Below are 24,598 nucleotides of genomic sequence, written 5' to 3' on the forward strand. Positions count from 1 at the left end.
ACCTTTGCTGCCAGGGCACACTGCAGACTCATGCCCAGCTTCCCATCTGCCAGGACCCCCAGGTTCTTTTCAGCAGAGCTGCTCCACAGCCAGGCAGCCCCCAGCCTGTGTTTTTCATTGCAAGGGTTTTCCCTTCCCAGCTGCGAGACTTTGCGTTTGTATTTTTTTTTTTTATTTCATAAGGTTCCTTGCTGTTCTTTGTCCAGTCACTGAATATTCCTTGCCTAGACTTGATGCCTTCAGGAACAAAGAACTCTCTTGATCTTCCTGACCACCACCTAGAGTCAGCAGTATTTTTCCCTTAGATAAATATGGGTGACACACATAATGGTGTCTTCATTAGGGACGATGACATTCATTGCTTCTGTTTTGAAATTTAGGCTAATCCATCAAAGTGGAGGTCTTACAAGGTCCATGTTGCAAGACAGCTTTAGTTTGTCTACTTTCTGACTTGTGGCATCTGAAGAACAGAATAGGTCCTTTCTTCTCACAGATACATTTCAAGTTAAGTAGCAAATGTCACTGGAATGTATCATACCCATAACAAAGCAATTTCACTAGGAATAATGAATCTGATGAAGAGCTGAATAGCCTTCATCTGCCACCTGAGCTGCCTTCTGCTGTATGATTTTTTTTTGCTGCAGCTGGAAGCTGTCAGGTTTTATGTGGCTTGTGACCAGTCTCCTAACGGACACTAAGCTCAAAGTCATCCAGAAGCTTACACCCAAAGTATATCTGTTGAGGACATGAGTCAAAGAACAGTATGTTTTCATAAGCAAAACTTACCTGTTGGCTGCACACATTACCTTCAAGTTGATAATCCAATGAATTCTGAGTACTTCAAGTGCCTACGATAATAGCCTTTATTTGGCATGCATACAAAACCTTCACGTTCATTAACAGTGCAGCTATGCTAATCAGTCCTTGAAAAGGTGGCCTTCTGTTTCTCTCACCTATTTGTCTATCCAGCGCTGAGACTTATTTTTTTATTGATATGATCTTTACTTGCTTATTTAAAACTACTGCTAGAAGAAGGAGATTTAATTTTAGCATTGTATCTAGCAATAGCAACCTTCTTTTCTCCTTAATAAAATTATAATGCTAAGATAACCAAATGGTTTGGTTACAGTGGCTGGCTGTCGTGGTTTCAGCCCAGCCGGTAACAAAGGACCACGCAGCCGCTCGCTCACTCCTCCCACCCCCCTCCGGTGGGATAGGGGGGAGACGGAGGAGAGAAAAGGAAAAAAACTGGAACCTCGAGGGTTGAGATAAGGGCAGTTTACTGGGACAACACACACACAAAAAAAAAGTTACAACAACAACAACGGTACTAATGAAAGAATATACAAAAAGAGTGATGCACAGTGCAACTGCTCACCACCCGGAACCCGATGCTCCGCCACCGAAAGTCCCGAGACCTCCCCCCGGCCCGCTCCCCATTTATATACTGAGCATGATGTCACATGGTATGGAATAGCTCCTTGGCTAGTTCAGGTCGGCCGCCCCGGCTATGCCCCCCCCACCTCCCAGGTTCCTGTAAAAATTAACTCTATCCCAGCTGAACCCAGGACACTGGCCTGTTTCAGGAAGAAAAATTTGATGTAATTTTGAGGGTTGAAGCCAACCTGATATAGAGCTGTTTGCTTCTTGGATCAACAACATCTATAGGTGTGGTGAACAGGTGTGGTTTACTTGAAACATTAAACTGGTAAAACCAGGCACAAGTTTAACAAATATGTAACTGTTTTCCCAAGAATTCTTCAGACACCTCTGGTGTATCATTTCGGTTTGTGAAATTGCATTAATTCACAAGCTTTTCAGTCATTATTCCAACTGAGTAATATTTACTCAAACTGCATAATAAAATTATTGAAGACTTTACCGTAAAGCAAAGTATTTCATGGTAACTATTGGAGTAAGTGCTAGTCAGCATGAATAGCAGTTATGTATCTGTGCTCTAGTTATTCCACAGAAAGTATTTTTTGCGAGTATTTAGTTAATTTTAAAAAATATGATTTTTTAAATATGATTTTTTAAATCTATTTAGGTAAATATCTTTTTCTCCAAACCAGATATTTCTCTCTAATAAAAATGTATAAGCCAGTAACATATACTTGTTTTGAAAACTGTGGGTTTTAAATCATGTTTCCAATTGAAAAGTGCCAATTTTATGCAAAGCAATGAACTTCTGTGCATGCTGTAATTTATTACACTGATTGAGGATAGGGGCTATAACATGAACTTTCTTGACAGAAAGCTAAGTTGAAGTGGAAAGAAGTTTTACTGGATTCAGTATTATTATTTCCTTGGAAAGTAATTAACATGAGAAGAGTATAATGATAGTAGATGAGAAACTGTATATGGCTTGAAATTAATTTTTAATTGAGGCCAAATGACACTTGAGTGTCCTTTTCTTTCCTGTAATAGCACTGGAATAGGGGATAGAAGTAGAGGGTTGTTTGAAATACAAAGGGGCTCTTCTTCCATAAGAAGAGACCTTCATTTGCAAAACCAAAGAAAAGTCAGAAGCTTTTAAATCTGAATGCTGAGTCGTAGAAATCAAATAGCATTACTCAGAGTCTAACTGGACATCTGTTATCAGGTGAAATGTTCTGTGAGACTGCTGTTTTGCCATCACTGGCAGACATTTATTTGCTAGAATTTGTCTTGGAGAACAGAAGTTGTATGCTGATAACAGATAAGATGCTTTCAAAATCAAAGGGTTGTCAGGAAGTTTATCTCATGTTTTAAAATATTAAATGCCATTAATCCATTCCTGAAATAATGGACAAAGACAGTGACAGCTGGGTGATCAGTTCTATTGAGAGTTTTTTTAAATTATACATTAGCTAGCTAATAGAAAATGTATATGAGAGAGCAGAGGTGAGAGACCCACTTGTCAAAAGGTTGCTTTGTACTACAGTAGTTCAAAATCTGAAAACACAGCAGGAGGATGTGTCAGGTTATGTCCATTTTGTGCTTAAGAACTTCATATTTGGAAAAATAGCTTTCAGTGGCAGAAAAAAGGGGGAGGGTACAACAAGGGGAAAAAACAAGGAAGAAAAGCTATGCGTATCTAGAGATTTTCTTTTCTAATCTTTATAGTTAAATACAAAACCATCTGGATAACCATAGCCAATCAACAGACTTAAATAAAACCCAAATATGCTAGGCTTGGAAGGACTGTGGGTTTTTTAAATGTAATAAATTCATTTTCATGTCTTACAAAACACTGAGCATATTAATAGAACTCCCTAGGGGAAGTGTTACAGAAAGTTTTGAATATGTTTAGGCCTTAAAGCCATGTTTTTACACATTTCAATGGCATGATCTAGGGACATCAAAATTTATATCGTGCTTTTAATCTGTATTAGATTATATTGTTATGTGCTGAAGAAGCAACACAATCTGTCATTTAGGATTGACATTGATGCCTATGGAAATAAAGGGGTTTATTCACTCTGTCCATGGTAACAGTTAATTGCATGAAATCTCACAAAACCAGAAAACTAGCTGTCATTAAGGAAGATCTATGTTTGTCCTAACGTGACATCTATGCCAAAACTTTCCTTTTAATGTTTTTTTTAAATAAAAAATTGTGATCTTTGTTCTCACCAGCAAGCCAGCTCCCGAGAAAGACTTCTCTATTAATATTTACAAATTTGGCTCCCCATGGTTCTGAGTCACTGTTTTATTTAAGTTCAACTCGAGTTACCTCAGTGAAGAAGGCAGTCATAGAATCTTTTTTGAACTGCACCTTAAATAATTATGTTTCTAGAAAGAATTACAATGTAAGCATGAGATCGTATGTCTGTAAACATGCAGAGATAGATACTAATATTTCATTTGCCCACCAAATTTAGAAGAATGCTGGAATTAAACCTTTGGTTTAGCAGCCCATCTCCATTGAACAGGTATGTGGCATTTAGTTCTGCTCCTGTTGAATTCAGTGTCAAAATATGTATTGACTTTTATTGTATAGGATCATGTGCTTGTGTATTGTTGACAAGAGAGTTGATTTATATTTGTTGATCACAGTATACTTTGATACACATTTATTAAATTTCCTCTTCTGAGTGTATGCAAGATGGTATATTATTATATGGCACATTTGCATACCATTTTTGAGGGGTTTTATGCTTTTTCATTCAACAGGGTGGACCTGCTTAAATGGATGAATCAAGGTAGTGTACTAGAAGGTGTCTGATATAGTCTAAGCCCTATTTGTTGCAGATACTCTAAGTTTTATAGTAGATCAAAGAGAAGAGAAAAGAAGGAGGATGATCTCAGAGGTTGATTTGAGAGGTTGCCCTACTCAGCTGATTTTTGGTTTTGTTCATTCAGTAGAGCATCTGCATTCTGCAAATTAAGTCACTTGGACTAGACAACAGGAGGGATTTCTAATGGCGTGTACTTTAGTTTTGTTTACCAAACCTAAGATCTGATTTTCAGAAGCTCCATCCAAATAAGGTTACTTACCTTTCAGTGCTAAGGTGATTTGCTCTCTTTTAATTCTTCTGTAAATTAGGGATAATAATTCAGTATCATTTTATAGGGGTACATTGGAGATTAATCCATTACTTTTTTGCAAAGTGTTGAAGTAATACAAGGATGAGAGACACAGAAAAGTTCATCCAGCATTAATCATTCTGTCATTAAACTAATGGTTGAATAGCGTGCAATAAATATTCTGACATGTTAACATGTCTTATAAAGAACAATAAGGATTAAACAAAATAATACCTGCTGGGTGCTTAATTGACCAGCATTCACTCTCAGCAATAACTGAGACTGGAGTTCTTTGGGAAAAACAGTTGTGATCATGTAATGAAAGATAATTACAACTCACGCACAAGGGGATGGATTATATTTGCAGAGATACCAAATGCCAGAACTAAGATTTTTTTTTTGCATCCATAGCATCTGGTCCTATGAGAAAGCAAATTAGACTAAATAGACCCCTGATCCTGTACAATGACTTCCTTATATTCTCATGAAATATTTTTAATCGGCAGATGTGGAATTCTTCTTCCCAAGTGAAAAGAAATAATTTTTACATGGAGCATCTGCCAGTCTTTTAAGCATCCAGGCCCACAGAATGCACATGAAAGGAAATTTCAATTCTAGGATTGTAATGATAGATCTTAGACCCATCCTTCAAGACATCTTCTCAAGATCAGGGTCATCCAGAAATTGATCTCTGGCTCAGACAGCAGCAAAAAGTACCAAGTCTTTTAATGCCTAAGAAGATTTACATCAGGCTCACAATCAGACCTCTTCTTATCTTAGGGTGAAGGTAACTTACAAGTTGTCTCGCATCTGTCTGCAATTTTACAGTGTTGCACATGATGAGGTAGTATTCTTCAAAGTTGATTCCATTGCCCTCAGGCCAAAACACTGTTGGATTGAGACTTCTTCCATGCCAGCTAGAACTCATAGGACTCAGCCACCTTTGCTCTTGCACTCGTTTTCTCATACCAGGGGAATATGCAGACCCTTCTTATCCCAGCTCTGTGGGATGATTAGCTGCACTGTAAACAAAGGATTTGCAACCAGGCGTTATTTTCTATTCCATTTTAATGTGACTATGTCCTTAGAGTATACAATTTAAGTTTTAATTAGTTATTAACAGTAGCCGTTGCAGTTAGATAATTCCATGAAGAAAAGGGAAAACAAATTACTTGCAACTAATCTATGTTCCATTTCAGCACCCTGAAAATGAAGGGTTGCCAGGAGAGTAGGAGGGAGAAACACTGGTTGAATACACACCATTTTTTCCCACAAATGTCAATAACAGCTTATGCGAATTTATTGTCTAGATTTCCAGGGCATTAAAAGTTTTTGCACCTGCAGACAGTACTGTGATTGTTGGTGAAAGATTTGCCAGAAGTTCATGTATATACAGCTAGATGTGGAAGATTATGATAGAAGGAGATGGAAGCTATAGGCTGCAATTATGTAGCAGAAAAACACTCAGTCCAGAAGCTTGTTGAAATCTCTCCTTTTTTCCCCAGGAATAATATCACGGTGAAAGTCGTTTTTGTAGCATTGATGTGACGTTGCTGTCTTACAAAACATGGTTTTATTTTTAGAACCTTCTGAGAGATTGAGAAGCGAATTGTGTGATCCTCACTACAAAAAGTTACAGATTTTTTAAAAATTCCTTTCCATAAACATGCTATGAGTAATAACCTCCTGAAGCCAACTGGTACTGTATGTACTGACAAAGGAGTTTTAGTCAATACTTTCATAAAACTTTGTGATGGAAACTGCCTTTTCACAGCCTTTGTAAAGAAAGGCAGATACAAAATGAAGTAGGCACCTGTAAGATTGCTGAAGGAGAAGGGAATTGGCCTAAACAGTTGAACTTTGGTAAAGGAGAAGGTCCACAAGGTGTCACTGATATGACGCTGGGATCTGTTAGGGAAAGTCTTCCATGTTTCCTATCAAAAATATTTTGTTTTATTTATATTGGTTTTGTAGACTGTAAATCAACTGCCTTTCTAAAACGCTCACTGCATTCCTATGTAGCATGCGAGTCCAGAGCCAAGTGCAGAAGCAGTGGCCCATGCAAGTCAACAGACCTTAAGACCTGCTTGAAGTGACATGCATCAATTAAAACATGCTGTAGAATCTGCCAAAGTAGTAGAGTGTTTTATTCACGGTTTGGTACTCCGAGCTCTTTCATTGTTAAATCTCTAAAAAAAAAACCAAACCCCATAAGTTTTGTTTGATTTGGGGGTTTTTTTTTTCTTTTTTAAGGGAAAAGTAAAGCTTTTTGTAGCAGACTGCAAGTCCCAAGGTTGAAAAATACCGTGGGATATGGTGAGCTTTACAAGCAACGTGTAATGTAAACTAGAAAGAAGGTGCTTGCATAGTAGAAACTAAAATGTTCACTGTTGTATCTGGTGTGGCATAGGGCTTTGTCTCCAGTCAAACACAGAACACTGTCCTTCAGCTCAAGTAAATCGGCATCATTCCTCCCCAGCTGAGTGTTTTGTTAAGATATTTGTCGTCTTTGATCGTTGTGCTAACAGATGTCGATGAATAACTCCCTGCTGCCTAACTCTGGTTTTACAGTGTCATGATTCCATTGTTTTCAATGGATCTATATGATTTAAAACTAATACTAATAGCAATCTGTTATCTCCTGTATTTTTCCTTTCCTAATGATACAGGAGGCAGGCCTTTTATTCAGTTCATTTGGTCATGTATTAATATATAAAATCCTTGGAATAAAAGACTTTCTGGAGGACTGGAATGATGATTTATATTTTTGGTCTGCTCTGTTGAACAGCAGAAATTAGAAAAAGTTTCTTCAGTTTCAGTCATCTTTGTTAGCTCCTGGAGCTGAAGGAATTAGGACTCTTCTTCAACCTGGTAAAGGTTCACCTAGTGGTCTTCTCTGCCATCATCTTGAGATGAGTTGAATCTCTGTATTTTCAAATGCCGTGCTTTCAAAACATACTCTCCTCCTCATTAGCTACTTCCCCACAATATTTGAACCTTGCACTCCTTAAGTTCTCTAGGACCAACCCTTGTGCTTCTGGGTACATTATTCCCTTTTTATTCTTTGTAAAGATGATCACTATGACCTTTGATAAATAGATGGCAGAGTTTTCAGGTCATAAGAGTGATCCCCAACCAAATCTTCTGACAAGTTTCTCCACACTCTCCCAAACTTCCTTTACAAAGTTGTATCAAGTCCGTTGTAACACCCTGTATTTGAAGAGTGACTCTCTACTTCACACGCACTGGGTCTGCAGGAGTCTCTTCTTTTCTCCACAGGTATAGGCTCTTTAGGAAATCCTTCAGGCACACAGGCTGCTTTCCTTTTAACTGTACAAAGATACTGCAGCAAAATCATACCTTTCAAAGCACTGCCATCTTACTCATGAAGAAAGGCCTAGTAGGAAGAAAAGAGAAATATAAGTAATTTGATTGCTGTCTTATCCTACAGGGAGCTGAGAAGGCATACATACATATTCTGACAAGAATGTGGATTTGCTAACAGATACCTGTTCATATTATTTTGAATTTTTTTTGTTGTTGCTGTTAATGAGGGTTGTGTTTTGTTTGATTGTTTTGTTTGTACGGACTGAGATCAACTAGGAAAAAATCAATAAAGAGAGGAGAGCTAGAGCTTCTTTTCTGTTAGTGGAGCTTATTACCTGTTAAGTATTATCAACCAGCTGGTAAGGAGTCAGAGTGCTGGAACCAAGAGGACTAAGGATAGACTGCAAGCCAGAACTTAACTTTCAGAGTGAAAATGCTATTATTGGGACTGTGTGAATATGAAGATCTTGCATATGAATGGTAATGATTAAAATATAAAGTACAGTGAAGAAACTGGTAGTATCATGATTTCTTTTGCTCCGACTTGGTGGTGTACTTTATAATTACTTCTTAAGTTTTAACGTCAGTGGTATTTGAGTGTTTTAGATTATTATTAAATAATTGGCCTTAAGTGCCTCCAATGAACTGCTCAGTTTCTAATCTGAATTTATGAAGTATTTAATAATACTGTGCTGAAAAGTAGTGATGAAAAGAAAAAGAGCGTATGCTTTTGATCTTCTAATAAACCTTTTTTCTGCACAGAAAAACGATTTTTTGGTAAGATTCAGTTCTTAATTAAATGATAAAATAGAGAAGAGGCATTTTATGGGCACTACATTTACATAGTTGTCTTGCGTTATTGTTTTTACTTAAATTAGCCTTCTGTCATCACCCACTTACCAGTTCCAGTGGTACTTTTGAAGGGAGATTTTCTCTGCAATGTCTTAATTAAAATCCAAGACGGAAGAATGTGCATTTTTTTTTTGGTTTATTGTTTTGGTTATTTTTTAGATGTTTTTATAAAAGATCTAGCTGCAGCAAATAGGAAACACTGGACACAGGAACACAGGTCAAATTTAAGCTATCTGAAAATGCAAATGATGAATACGTTTGTCCTGTTCATGTAGAGTTATTCGCTGGAATGTCTTGAAGTATTCATTTCTAATGGCCTAGAGTGATGTTAAAATTTTAGAGATACATTATGTGACCTGTAAACATTAACTCTGGACTGCACTGATGTTCCACGCCTCGGTTCTCCATCATTAAAATAACGGTAATAACTCCTTCCTTTTGCCCTTTTGTTTTCTTTTTGGTATGTAGCTTAAAATTGCGGGTCTGGGGCTCTCTCCACTGTGTATGCTGGATGAGCAGGGTGGAATCCTTGAGTACTACTGTTATACTGATCATAATTACAAATAATAGCTATTACTTCATCTGCTATCAGGTTTTCTGTTCAATGTTAAGACAGTGGTCCTCTTCAATGCATTTTTAATAAAACCCCATAGACATTTTTTCATTACTATTCTGCTCATTCTGAAAATCTGTTTCCTATACCTACTATTTTGGGTTTTTATTTGAGTTAAAGCTTACATTAGCTGACAAGATTTAGTAATTTCTTATGTAAATCAACCTGCTATTACTCACCTAGGTTTATTTTCTCCTGAATTATTCTAACCCTTTCCCCTCCTGCAAAATAGAAAGAGTAGAGTGTTTGTGCACTGGCAAATGTATGACACTTTCTCAGGGGAATATGTAATGGTGTTAATTTTCAGAACCATAGAAACAAAAGATGCTTAGAGTTCCCATCATAAAGAATATACAAAGGTGGGTTTGTCATCAGCATGTATGCAGTCTTTAGACTGTCAATTATGAAAGTTCAGACATAGACAGTAATTTCTGACCTAACTTACTACTTATTCCTGATTTCTAGAAGGCAAATAATCAGTGAAGTATTTAAAGGTACAGAAAGAGTACCTGCATAAAAAATAAAATGAATGCTAGTAGTGTGAAGTGAAAATGATTTGTTTATGCTCTTTCACAGTAAAGTATGTTTTAATTTTTTCAGCTGTAGTGATTTGAAAGCCAGGTCACATTTACGAGGGGCATTATTACAAAACTGGAATTAAAGCTCAGCCTACTCAATCTAACTGTATCATAAAGCAGTCAAAAAAATGCTGATGACAGTTGAACTATCGATAGTTTATCAAGTTTTATGGACTAATGGAATGTAGATCACCAGTACTTGTGTTAATAATGATTTTATACTACTGTTTTTAAACAAAGACATTGATTAAAGAATATCCATTAAAGAATACGTCTGATAGTTCTCTAAAAATATTTCTTTTTTTTTTTTTTCCCCTTTACATTGAATTCGGAAGCTCTAAGAGATGCAGTTTACTTATTGAGGAAGAATATGTCAATAAATGTAAACTGGAGAATAGCTAATAAACTTGCATGGATCCTTTTAATTAATTTTTGATTGCATAGTGTCAGAATAACACGGTGTGTGTGGTCACTCCCTTTCCCTCTCTTTGTATTCATATGTGTGCATGTACCAATCCATGCAGGTACATACTGTATAGTATAGCTACACCATATTTACTTGACCTGAATTGTAAAGCTAATTGTTTTGCAACTAGATGTCACTGATCTGTCATTTTTGAGAATTTGCAGGCATATTAAGAGCTGTTTACGTGACAGCCATAACTGGAAGCCAAATGGTGATGTGGAAGACCACACTACACTGGAAATTTTAAATTCCAAGTTTACTATTATCCCTTTTCTACAAAGGTATAATAAAAAGGCAAACTACATTTTTATTTCTTTTGAATCTTTTAATTAAACTGTAGAAAAGAACTCTGAAGTCTAAGATGACATGCTAAAGAATGTATCTAAATATGATACACAGTAGGATTTATTTCAGTCTTGTTTAAATTTCAGAGGTAAATGTTGAAGCTTTATGTCATATTTTGAAAAGTATCTAGCGGTGGCTGTTTTCTAATTTGTTTTTTTTCCTTTGCCATCTTTAAAACTATGCTTGTGAGCAAACTGGAGACATTGGATGGTTTTCATGGTTAGCTGATGTGATGCTGTCATGCTGGTGAAACAGACCTTCTATATTCCAGAGCAGATTGCTGTGCTTTTTGCGCTATGTGGTGCTCAAAGGTGCTCTCTAGCTTTAGGGAAGCCAGCACATTAACAAAGAACCATGTGCAGAAGCCCAGTGATGGTCTGTGAGGCACAGGTAACTTAAAAGATGTCGAATTTTTCAGAAGTGGCTCAAGTGGGAGATCTGCATTATAAATGTATCCTAAACAGGTCTGGCTATTTGGTGGTGTGAAAAAAAAAAAAGTTTTGTCATAGCTGTCCTGATAACTACCCTCATGCAAATACAGCTAAATATGCTAGCTTTGTCAACCAACCTTTAGGACAGGTGGTAACAGGGAGGCTATGGAATCACTCCCCATGGGCAAAGCATTGGCCTGGCCTGACCCCACAGCTGGCTGCTCTGAGTAGGATGTTGGACTGGAGCCCTCCTGAGGTCCCTTCCAACCTGAGTTATTCTGTATGATATAGGAGTTATTTGGGGCAAAAAAAGCGCAAACCCCCACATTTGTGGACATATCCATGCATTTCCATTGGAACTGTCTTGACATAGCTGTAGCAGACAAATAGGAAGTTCCTGCCCAGCTCTTGCCCCATCACACTAAATGCAAGGATGTCTTGAGTGTTTTGTCAATTGGTTCTTGAAATGCTGAGCAGTTGGGACAAGGAGCACTGACAGCAAAGATTGAAATCCAGCTCTTCCCTCTCCAGTGGAATTCTGAAGACTGACAAGGTTTAGTAATGTGGGATACGTGGGATAAGTTACTTAAAAGTTTTCTTGAGGGCATAGTGAGGAAGCCAGGTCTCCATCACTTCCCCATGCTGAACTGTGAGATTAGTCATGTTTATTCCTTTGTTCTCTTTCTGGCTTTACCGAATCTTGATAAGTCCATGCAAAATGAACAAGTTTCATTGCAGAGTTTGCCATCCACCTGAGAATTATCTGTAACATGAATATTCTCAGATAACAGATGGAATAGAACATATGTTTATTCCACACTGTATGAGCTTAACTTTTTAGAAGATGGTGATGCTACTACTTCAGGGACTGTGTTTGAGTTGAGGCCTGTTCTGGTCATGTCTAACAGATCAGGTAATAGTAGTCAGAGGACTGCCAAGTTTCTGGATCCTGACAGAACTGAGGACAGAAATGATCAGCAATATCACATCGGGCAGCTTGGAGCCTACCTGAAAACCAAATTCCATTATTAATAACTGCAGTATCTAGAATTTTCAGAAACCATCAGAATAAACCAAACATGAGATACATGTCTTGGTTGATATCCAAAGTGAGCAGTATGTAGGGCTTAATCATTGAAATAATTTCTTCTCTCTGTCGCCTTATGTCTGACAGCTCTGAGTAGAGAGAGCATTGCTTAAATACTTGTAAGTATGGGCTTATTAATAGTTCATAAGAATCAGTTCTTGTCATTTTACTGATACAAGGGAATTTTTTAGTACTTTCAGACCTCACAGCTGTGGTTTCTGATAAGGCTAGTACCACTGTTGTCCTGTGTCCGTCCCCGTCCGTCGCCCCCCCCCCCCCCCCCCGCTTTTTTTTTTTGGCTAGGGAGGAAATTGTCATTTTGGTAAACAAACTTTCAGTAACACATAATTAAAATAACCTTAACTACAAACATTTTGCACCATATATCATCAGTTTTCTTTCTTCACTGAAAAGCAGTTTTTCACGATCAAATTTGACTTTATTTATTTTTCCGGTGTCCACCTTAGAGTTAACTTTATTGTGAAGTTTTTAGTAGCATGTGATTTTTTCTATTAATAATTCTTTATTAGTGGATGCAGCTTCCAAGCATGTTAACCATACACTTCAAGAAAATATCTACCTTTGGTACTTCAGAGGAAATAATAATACTAATGACAATATTAGTGCTGTCTAGTTAATGCATATGCAGTCAAGCACACAGTTTTTGTCATTTGGGAAGTCATTATCAGTTTGTATTGTCCTGTACAGTGTTGGCATGGGCTGATTTTACTCCTGTAGTGAAACGTGCATACACCTTGGCATTGAGAGAAAGTATTTTTATGCAGCAGTAGGTTTCTAAAATTAATCTGAATTTAATATAAGCATATAGTTCATTAAATCATAGCATATTTGTCATGGAGAAAGCTGGCTTGACTCATAGAATTTTACTTCATTTATTGGCAATTAACGCAAACTTAATTACTGAATCATATATTGAGAAAAAAAGAACATACAAACAATTTAACCCTTAGAGAAATACCTTTCCTCCCCCTTCCACAGGCTCAGCTTCAGCCAAACACCTTTTCACCCCACTTCCTACCCTTGTTTATACCATGTGTTTTACACCGTCCCTCCGAATTGGAGGGGCTGCTGTTAGGTGCTATTAAGCCAAAGCCACCTCTTCTCCAGGCAGAACAAACCCAGTTCCCTTGGTGTCTCCTCACAGGACAAATGCTCCAGCCCCTGACCATCTTGATGGCCCTCTGCTGAACTTGCTTCAGTTTATCAGATGCCTGCAGTTGTGGACTGTAGTAAAATATGATGCTGAAGCACATACCAGACCTGTTGAGTTCAACTTTGCTATTTATTTAAGAACGTAAAGTTGTGTATACCTCAGGTTCCTCATAGTAAATACGATGGTATCTTCTCTCAGGTGTGATCTGATGTTTACTGCTTCTCATAGTTAATCTTTTGAGGTCAGCCAGAGAGTGTTGCTAGGGCAGAAAGAGCTTTGCATTCCATTCACTGTTCTAATGTCTGGTGCTGTAAGGATAGGAGAACAGTGGAAGCAAAAAGATGAGAAAGAAAGATGGTTTAAGTAAAATTAACTGTTATTGTACTGAAATAGCTGAGTGTTATGAAAATCACCCTGTCTGCTTCCCTCTGATAAGCGATAACATCTTTTCTCTGTAACTTCACAAGCTGTGGAATAGCTTTTTTTCCAATATTTTAAATCCTTGGAGAAAGATAATAAAAGGGGTCAACTTGTAGGTATCAATTACATAAATAACAGGCCATTAATTTAAAGCAATTTAAATTAAATGGCAGTATCAATCAAGGGAAGAGATCCCCTCTTCTCGTATACATTTTGGATGTTTACTTCATTCTACATTTGTGTGTAGATTCCTATTTGTCATCTCCTGCATAAGTCATAGGTCTGAGAACTGAACCTACATGGCAGAAAATGTCTTAATATTTTTCTTTCTTCTGTGTTGTTCACAGCTAGAGGAAGGAAATGAAAAATCAAGTAGAAAACTCAGGCAGCTACAAGTAACCAAAAATCCTGCTACTTCAAAGGTAGACTTTTTGTACTGACTTCAAAGGATGCTTTGTGAGACTGATGTTCAGCATCAGACAGAAGTCTCGCAATTGTTGATGATATTCCCTAGAAGTTTTCCTTGTGCAAATATCTGAAAACTAAGCCTGAACTAACTTACTTATGTGATATTTTGTCATTAGTTTAACTTGAAATAAGTGAAGAGTCAGTCCTGCAAAAGTCATTAAGTGCATAAGCCTATCACTGAGACCTCCAAACACCACATTTTGGTGATGTGTAATCTAGGAAGCCTCTAACTTTCCTCTCTACAAGCTCCCTGGATGGTTTGGTGCCTGATCACTGTCAGAAACAGAGGCGCCTATATCAATGTTGCCAGCTCAGTTGGTACCTGCTGGGATATTTAAACCAGGTTTCTGTCCTTCTCCTTGACTTTCTTAGACCCAACAGCAACAATTCTCATGGAACAGTTGGTGATAAGATGGTTTAGTACTTCTTTATAGCCATTCTACTCTACCCAGTGTCATAAAAAGTTGAGAAAGGCATCTGGGAGAATAGAGGCTGCTACTTGTAGGAAAGGGTGCAGATAGACAATGAAGGGGTCATCTAGGTTGCTGGAAGTGAGTCCAGATAGAAGGTTGTAAGGGGATTGGAGTTTAACACTTGGAAGACATCTTCCCTTTTTGTTTATGTTTTTAATTGGTTTTACTAGGTTAAGAATATGTTCTCCGCCTGTCTGCATATGAAACCTGCAAAGGTCTTGTTTGTTTTGTTATCTGTAGAGTAAGAGTTGTAAGGACTGGTTTGGGAAAGGGCATTAGAAACCAGGAGACAGATTAATTTTCTCAAGCTGTCCTAGATATCTTTCTTGTGTTAATGAAAGCACACTATTAGAAATCCCCAGTGAAATTTCACAAAACCAGAGTGATACATGGATTGAGAAGAATCTGAGGATTTCTGTCCTTTAAAGGAGTGCATTCCAGACCTTACTGAGTTCTTGCAAGCAGGGGAATGCTGCCTGTTTGGATTCTAAGTTGCACAGCTCAAGCCGTTTGCCTATAACAACTCAATAATGTTCTGTCACATTTTATTCCCACCTCAAGTATTGTATGCTTGTTTGTTTATATTATATAGTAAAGTGACTGCACCAGTTGGTTTTTTAGACGTTTAGGTTTTTCATTCTGTACTGCATTTTTATGCTTTTATAAGTTTTTTGCGTTTAGTGTGATCTATGGACATGAATCAATGAAATGTAGATAACTCAGGATTGTATATGACTTCTGAGTTAACACAACATGCTTGTGGTTTATTGATGTAATTCACGTAAGGTACTGAAGATCAATTTCTTATGGATTTATTTATGTTGGCTAAGTATTTATCCAGCAGTTCATCCCAACAAGTTCAATTCTACCTTCACACCTGCTTAATGATAGGTAATTGTTTAAGATACTTAGCAGTAAACCTCTGCTAAGAAGTAGCACTGTTAAGCAATAGCTTAAGTTGGTATGTTAAAGGCAACATAAGAAAATGTGAACCAAGGAAAAAAGGTAGAATAAGATATGAAAAAACAACCTAGGAGCAATGGAATTGTATTTAATGAAGTTAACTGACATGATATTGGTATATTGATTAAGGTATAACATCCCATGGATCAGGCACGTCTCAGAAGTTATATGCGTCAATGCAAAGGATTTGAGGGTTGTTTTTCTAATATTAAGGAATGAGACTAGGAAGGCTTTAAAGAACAACGAAGAAGTCCCTAACTACCTACCTAAATAAGCTGCAAAGTTAAAATATCCAGCTTAGAGCCACTATTGGTGCAAAATTGGGTTTTGTTAACTGTTATCTGTGTGCACCTGCTGTCATGCATATCATCTGATGAAGAACAGCATCTTCTCTGTCATGCTTGTATTTTCATTCTTATTAAAATGATGATCATCATACAGGGCCAGACAGAACTAAGTACTTTCTCTACAGATACTTTTTCCTGGGAAAGGGCTTTCTGTTCAGAAGATGCTAAGATGTGCTATTGCTTCTTGTTCTGGTGGGGGAAAATCTGTTTTGAAAAATCTTTCCTTCGCTATAGGTGCCTAAATGGGAAAGAATTCTTGAAAACCTGGCCATATGAGTAATATGTCATAAAAACGGCAGCACGTGGAGGCAGTGCATCTTTCAGCATTTTGTTCTTAGTTGGTATTTAGCTGTCTGTGATCATACAAAAAGTGCTGACTTGTTACTGTTCTTATATCCAAAATGCTGTTGGTGAAAGAGGAAACATTTCCCATGCTTGGGTTTTGGTTAGTTTGGAGAAGGGCAGGTTGTGCTATTCTGGATAATTTTAGTAGTTATAAATACATAAATCAGGAATTTCCAAATATCCCAGAAGATGAGCTTTGAAGTTTGCAAGGCACTGGTGCCTTCTGAATGTTTTTATGTTTGTGAAGATGTTTCTTAGGGGGAGGAAATGCCTCAAGAATTTTAATTTCCTTTCATTGCTATTAATGCAAATAGTCTCTTTCTCCTCTTTTTCTCGCGCTCTTTTTGTCTTGGATTGTAAAGTCTTATTAAGCAGTGAACTATGTTTTCTAAAGATTTTGCTAGTGCCATGGGCGCCAAGAGAGTTTCTTGGCCATTATCTCAAACAATTGTGATCAATATATTAATACTTTCTGGGGTCTTCTAAGCATGTGTAACTGAAGTGAGTTTATTCCAAATGCAGTCTTGATTCATACCATTCATCTTTACTCAAGTGATTTGTTCCAAAGGTGAGGATGCAGCTAAAGAAAGGTTTGCAGGGTAGACTTGTTTTCATGTATCTTTTATTTCTACAAAGAAAATATAATTCAGAATCTGCAGAGGAGGAAAATACCATAAACATTCTTTAGAAAATAATTTAACTAAAGATGTTTGCTATTTAATTATAGCTGTTTAAAAATAAGTAGCCAATCAAAAAAGCTCACTATGTAGAGGGGATAAAAAAGTATATTTTTTAAAGTAGTAACATATCCCTTTTAGGCAATGAATTTGGCAAATATAGTAGGACACTATTTTCTTTCTCCTTTTTAATTTATTACATTAAACATCTATTAAATGTAATTAAAATGTAATCAAGTTTTCCTGTAGAATTTTCACTTTTATAATTTCATTTTGAGGATGCTAGTGTTTATTAACTTGACTATATTTTTAAGAGGAAAAGGAGAAGAAACCTTGCTTTAATTAATGTAAAATGTAGGACCCTTGCTCTTTCATTTCTAGTAAGGGTATCTCTAACTCATGAGTAGTTCTCTATGTAAGAAAAATCCATAATTTATTGACTTCCTGAATAAGGATCCCCTCATCTTCTACCTCATTAAATAACAGACTTGATCAGGTGCAGAACTTATTATTTCCCACAGTTGGTTTGACTGATTAACTTCTTTTCACTGAGCATAGGCAAATGTTTTGAAGAACATTGTAAATGTTGAACAACATAAAAAGCAGGAAGTTAGATGGCAAGTGCACTTCTCGTTATAAGAGCCTAAGAGCTCAAAAGGAGAGAAGGGGCTATAATGGGACACCAAATAATGAGAATCTGCTCTTATAATAACAAATACCATCTCTTTAGAAGTTCTCTGTAAGACTGACTTGATCACTTCTTCAGATGCATGGGTCCAAGAGGAGTCTCATTTGTCATCTAGTGGGACCTTTGGGTTTCATGTTTTGATACTAATGGAAAAAGTGGTGCTAGCAGAAAACAGAGGTTTCCTCTATATTTGCTCATTGTAAGAAGCTGCTTGGGGGGGGGGGGGGGGGGGATAAGACAAAAAGAGCCTTCCCCTACTTTACGTCCTTCAAAGACATGGCAAAATTTCAGGCTTTGAAATTACAAATGATTTCCCAGTATCTACTGCTGTCCTGTAAAATCCAGTTCAACCTAATGAGTATGAGGATGAAGATGTCTCTTGCTCTGTTCTCACTCAATCAGGCCAACTGAATTAACCAGTAAAATTGTTTGCAACAAGCTGCACTGTTCAAAGGAATGTAATAACAGCATCATAGACTTTGTGCTGGGGAAATTTGTCGGGGAGAGGAGAAATCTGTGAGAGAGCGAGCGCATTACTTCAGGGTCAGTGAAGCCCTGCACTTGAAACCCTTTATGGTTTATAGTGTCACTATTGTAATTCTAATATTCAGAAAAGTTAACTGTATTTATCCAAATTTTCATATATTCAGAAGAATTTAGCAACAAAGCAGAGTATTTTTTACCAGAGTTTTTTGAAAAGTCAGTAAGTAAATGACATGCTTATGTCTTTTTTTTAGTGTGTCTCAGTTGCTTGGCACTTGAGAAATTAATGGCAGGAAGAATGAACCCTGTGTACAGGAAGTGCAGAAGTAAAGCAGTAAGGAGCCACTTTTTGGAATTAGTTGCTTCATTGTATCAGCCAACACCTGGTAATGTAGAGAACGACTGGATTATATGGATTATACAATTACCAGTTCTTGGTAAGGCTGAAAGCTCACAGAAACAATAGGGGGACAGTTCCTATAAAATTGCTCAAATGATGCATGAGTTGTCAGTGGTGTCTTGCTCCATATTACATCGTCAATTCTTCTACTCTAAAAACTAGGCAAAATAATTATTAAGGAAGCTTCTCTATTTGATATTTGTATGTAACTGTTGGTATCTGTTGCCAGTGCTCAGAGTTATGTATTACTTAAAAGAACTGCTTTAGAGACCAAGTAATTAAGAGATTTTAATTCATGTACTGTGAATGCTCACAGTTGTCTTACTAATTTGTTTGTATATACTTGTTCAAACTTACAGTCTATGGCAGTAAAATTGTCTTTTGGTACTATGAGTTTATGCAGTACTAATAGAGCTTCTGTTTGTTCTGTTAGTAAGGATAATAAATGTTTATTAATAAATAAAATCACAACATTATTTTTACTTGTAGATTTTAGAGAGTCCTAATGGAATGTATGGCGGTTTTGTCTTTCTGCAGGTAAGCAAAATAAGGCACAAAGAGGTAACTTGGACCTGTTGAGCATCACAGAACAGGTCACTAGAGCAGAGCCAGCAATACTATCGAGTCCTTTTCATTATCAAGCAAGTAGGCCAGCTAGGTGAGTATGTATCGCTGTCAGATGCCACAAAGACATAGTAATTATGCTCATAGAACATGACTTCAGTCCATCAAAACAATCTGTTACAATTTTTCCATGATCTGGTGGCCCATGAAATAGTATTTCAGTTGTTAGATTTATGCTAGATTGAAGAAAGGTGAAAAAACTAGGCAATGTTGAATGAATTAAAATGGCTGGTTTTGACCATAATCTAATGATATGAAGCAGAATGTTTGACTGTTAAAGTAGATTATTCAAATATCTGCAAAAGGCTTTAAACAATGTCTGCCCCTCTTAAGGTTCTTTATGACAAATAATATGCCATTTGTGTACTATGAATCCTTGGAAAAGAAGTTCTGGCTCTCAAAATCTCCTAAGCTGGCCGACCCAATTTTGATTTAGCAACAATAATTTATCTTACTCTGTCTACTGCCAGAGTAGACGAAATATACATACTAACAGCACTTACATTACAGCAGCCACATACAGTGATGTTACTCATTAACTTGTCAGTATAATCTAAGGAAACAGATGAAGCTGATTTGCTGTGAACATTATTTCTTTGTATCTTCCTGAAAGTAAATAAATCTTGAATTGTGCAAATGCCCTGCTGGCTGTATAGTATATATGGCCTTCATATAATTGATGAACAGACAGATTCTATTGTATTCATTTTCGTGGTTATATTAACATGAAATTTCCTATATTTGGCATTACTCCATATACATTCTTTTTTTCTCTCCCAGAGTAATTTTCCAGGAAGGAAACTTCTCTTCCACTTCTAATTAATCAAATATTCTTGGCTTTTGAGACTTTAAAATTTTATTTATTATCAGGAATAACTTTATTTTATTTTTTTTAATTCAAGCAGTTTGTATGCTGGTGGTCTCCCACTTTTTCAGAACATTCTGTGTTTGCTGAATGACCATCAACAGACATAAAATCTGCGTTGACATTGATAAAATAATGTCAATAGACACAATACAGGATTAAGTAGAGAGTTTGGCTTGTAGAAAATCAGTTTGTATACTCTTTCACTGTCTGCATTATGGTTCTTAATGAGAACTATATGGGGCTGCTAGTAAACACTTCCCATTTGTAGGCAACTTACACTGCCACACTTTTTTCTGTGTATGAGTTATTATTTATGTATATAAAATTAAATAAATAATGTTCACAACCTTACTTTGGAAACTTGACCCATTTGACCATGGGAAGAGGCAGTTACAGAACCCTCATACACAGTCATTGCTTACTCTTGTCTTTCAGTACCAAGCATAGTTAAACTGTTAGAATAACCAGCCAGCAAAGAGGCAAATCATCCTACATTTGCAATATTTGAGTCAAGGTTGTATCCCTTTAATGAAGATATGCGATGGCTTATGTAGAAGCTTACAGGTGTAATGCAGAAATTGTTATGCAAGGTTCTGTGACCTATATTACACGGGAGTTCCTCCCAGCCTCAGAATGAATGAATCTTTTCTATTAGACCTGGCATATTGGAAATGGTAACAGGTGATGGCAAGGTGAGTTTAAATAAAGCTGTTGCCAACAAGCTGTTAAAAACCCCCAACTTTTTTGGTTTTTCCAGTCTGAATATCTCTCTTTTGGGAGCACTGAAATTCATGATCACCCAAGGGGAACTGATACTCTTTAGAAGCGGTGTGTGAGGAGAAGGGAAGACAAAGAAAGAGAATTATTTTTGTTCATTGCCCCTCAAGATCAGAATCTTATAATTTAGCAGTCATAGTAAAATAAAGGAAGAAAAAATCCGTGGAGCTCTCCGACAGTACTTTTACCAATGAGACTCTCACGACAGTAAAACATAAGAGAGCTAGAACTTTAGGAAAAAGAAAGGACTGTTTGAAAACAAATCACTGATATTCTGGGCAAAAAAGGATCCTTAGTTACAATATCCTAGGAGAGTTGATATAAACAAAATTGGGGAAAAGTAGAGGATGGTAGGTGAATGCCTGCTCCTACACCTAGCAGACCTTGAGAAACATGCCTAGGTGTTCTAGTGTAGCAGAGAGAATTTGTTCATCCAGCTTTTAGCTCTGCAAGTTCCTTTAGGGTAATATGAATAGAAGTGATAGCCCAATTTTAACAGAATGGAAAAGACCAAAGGGTGACAATTTTAGGACGATAATATAGATAAAAAGACCAATGTTTATTTAATATTAATTTCATTTTACTGCAGGTTTGCACAGTCAGTGCAGTAGTTTACCCAGTATACTCCCTACACGGCACTCATGTTTCAACTTTAACTCTTCCTGGGGGAATGGAGCTTATTGATGGCAAGCTTCCAATGGTGTAAACAAATCACACAGAAACAGCATGTTACACATTCAGGAAATACAGCATGTGGTATTACAGCATAATGTAAAAGAAGATAATAACAACTGAAAACTGCCCATCAGAATTTACTCCAGAGGTTTAATGGAGGATAAATGTTTTGTATCACAGAGATCTGGCTCCCATTTTGCTGTCAGTTTATGTATGTAGCAATTCAGCTATGGGTGAGAGTGAGTTTGTTGTGGTGGAGAAGGGGAGAGTAATTTGAGTTTTAAAAATTACTTTATGTAACTTAAGATATGTTGTTAGAGCAAACTCACTTCAAATAGATTTACAATCTGAAAACAATCTCCCACAGCAGGAACCTAATTTCAGGAATATGTTGGGGAATTTTTGTTGTACTTGAGGAGAATTAAACACATATTTGTGCTCAAATATAGTAAAAAAAAAAAAGAAAAGCATTGGACAGAGTCCTGCTGTCATAAGTGGTTCTACAAGGAGTCTGCAAAGATGCATGACAAGCTGATTCCTTATATACGCTTGTGTTGGCACCGGTCCCATGAACATTGGCATGGCGTGCTTCAGCCCAGCATTGGGTCCATCCCCAGGGTCAGCTCTGCTGCCCAAAGGTGGTCCCTGAGCATTGGCATTCCAGCATTTCTACAAGACAATGCTGTGGCTATTTCTTACCCCATCAGCAAGGAAAACTTCACTCCCTTACAGGGAGTTCTTCCCTCTCTGGCATTCCAGCTTCCAGACAGTTCAACCCCTTCTGCAGTTGGGCCTTTTTGCCCTCCATGCCAGATCATTTCTTTAGTCACAAATTACCACTGCTGAGCAGTTACAATTTGAATTTCCCCTTCAAATACTTCAGCAGTGACACTACGCCCATATCTATATAAAGTCTCTTTAAATAACTTAAGTGAAAAAGGAAAAAGAAGTAAAGCTAATAAGTTGAACCCAAAGATAACCATCTAGCTCAGTATTTTGGGCTTACGGATGCATGCGCTTTCTATAATTGGTAACATTTACACTTTTTGTTAATATTAATTTCATTTTTATTGTGATGTTTAAGTTACCTCTGGATGCATGCATCCATGGTGTCTTGGGGAGGAAGAAAATTTGTTCAATTTTACTTCTACTGCCTTTCATCAGGCTGCTTTTATTTGAATCTGCTTTTCCTGTGTATTTTATGCTTATAGCAAGGCACTTGTGAATCTTCATATTTCTGGGAAGACCTTGTTTGCCTTTACAGCTGTGGAACGTGACCTAGTTGTATATCAGAATCTTAAGTCTGTCTGCTGGAAGCCTGTTTGCCGATGTTAAGGAGTTGTCTTTCTGAGAAGCTAACAGTGAAACATATGGGATCTCCAAACTCAGAATGACATCGCTGATTAGTCATGAAAACTAAGTCAGTTTCCTAGAAATCGAGACAACAGGCATCAACAAAAAGAAGGAGAAATAGGGATTACCAGTTGCATATCTGAAAATTAAAACATCTGTCTTCCTTGTGATCTATCTCCTCAGATCTTGGAAACTACTTTTTCCTTTTCTTTCTGCTCATTTCCAACATAATGGATTTCCTTGAAATCAGCCATGTCTTGTCTTCTCTTCCTCTTCATGATTAACTATGGCATTTTCAATAATAGCCCCTGGAGCTGCTTTCAAATCAGTACAGAGCTGATAGAAACATCTGGAACATGAGGAGAAAAAAATGGCAGCACTAGTGAGACCTCTGCCATACCACCCTGTGTAACTCTGTGTGCGATACCAGTAGTGACAAAGAGTATGTTTCTGAGCTGCCAAGTCAGCTGCAGCTTTTAAGAGCGAAATATTTAACTACTAATAGCAACACAAGACCACAGGTTTCCATTCAGTAGTGTAATATGCACAAATGCATTGTGGTTGTGGTGGGTTGACCCTGGCTGGGCGCCAGGTGCCCACCAAAACCACTCTATTACTCCCACTCCTCAGCTGGACTGGGGGGAGAAAAATATAATAAAAGGCTCATGGGTCAAGATAAGGACAGTTTAATAAAGTGAAAGCAAAGGTCACGCGTGAAAGCAAAGAAAAACAAATGATGTTGTTCTCTACTTCCCATCAGCAGGCAATGTCTAGCCACTTCCAGGGAAGCAGGGCTTCAGTACACTTAGTGGTTGCTCTGGAAGACAAAAATGCCCCTGCTTCCATCTCCCTTTACTTAGCTTTTATATCTGAGCTGACATCATATGGTATGGAATATCTGTTTGGTTAGTTTAGGTCAGCTGTCCTGGTTATGTCCCCTCCCAAGATCTTGCCCAGCCCCAGCCTGCCATTGAGGCAGGGCAAAAATGTTGGAGAGACAGCCTTGATGCTGTGCCAGCACTGCTCAGCAGTAGCCAAAACATTGGTGTGTTATCAACACTTTCTAGCTACTGATGCACAGCACTACGAGGGCTGCTATGGGGAGAATTAACTCCATCTCAGCCAGACCCAATACAGTGGCCAAAGACCAGTATGAAGCTCCTTTGTCAGGAGGTTTACAGCTACAGATTAAGGCTTTCCAGGTGTCATGGGCTAATCCTGGTACACAGCTAAATGCCACACAGCCACTCACTCACTCACCCTCAGTGTGGTGGAGAGAATTGGAAGGGCAAAAGTGAGAAAATGTGGGGGTTGAGATAAAGACAGTTTAATAAAGCCAGCAAAGCAAAACAAGGAATTCATTCACCACTTCCCATGGGCAGGCAGGTGTTCAGCCATCTCCAGGAAAGCAGGGCTCTGTCACACATAACAGTTACTTAGGAAGACAAACGCCATCACTCTGAACGTCCCCCCCTTCCTCCTTCTTCCCCCAGCTTTTATTGCTGAGCATGATGTCATATGGTCTGGAATATCCCTTTGGGCAGTTGGGATCAGCTGTCCCAGCTGTGTCCCCTCCCAACTCCTTGTGCAACACCAGCCTACTCACTGGCAGGGCATTGTGAGAAGCAGAAAAGGCCTTGACTCTGTGTAAGCAC

The 24,598-nt window shown here is 37.6% G+C and overlaps 1 long non-coding RNA gene across 2 annotated transcripts in view; it reads left to right on the forward strand.

Moving 5' to 3' along the window:
• Nucleotides 1-19,298, forward strand: part of LOC128147516 (uncharacterized) — a 178,869-nt gene extending 159,571 nt beyond the window's left edge. For both annotated transcript variants that reach the window (XR_008237034.1, XR_008237035.1), the window contains 2 exons: nucleotides 18,501-18,683; nucleotides 19,184-19,298. This is a non-coding gene — a long non-coding RNA (uncharacterized LOC128147516). The remainder of the gene's footprint in view (nucleotides 1-18,500; nucleotides 18,684-19,183) is intronic.
• The last annotated feature ends 5,300 nt before the right edge of the window (nucleotides 19,299-24,598 follow it).

This window comes from Harpia harpyja, chromosome 10 (genome assembly GCF_026419915.1).
Source record: "Harpia harpyja isolate bHarHar1 chromosome 10, bHarHar1 primary haplotype, whole genome shotgun sequence".
Classification (NCBI taxonomy): domain Eukaryota; kingdom Metazoa; phylum Chordata; class Aves; order Accipitriformes; family Accipitridae; genus Harpia; species Harpia harpyja.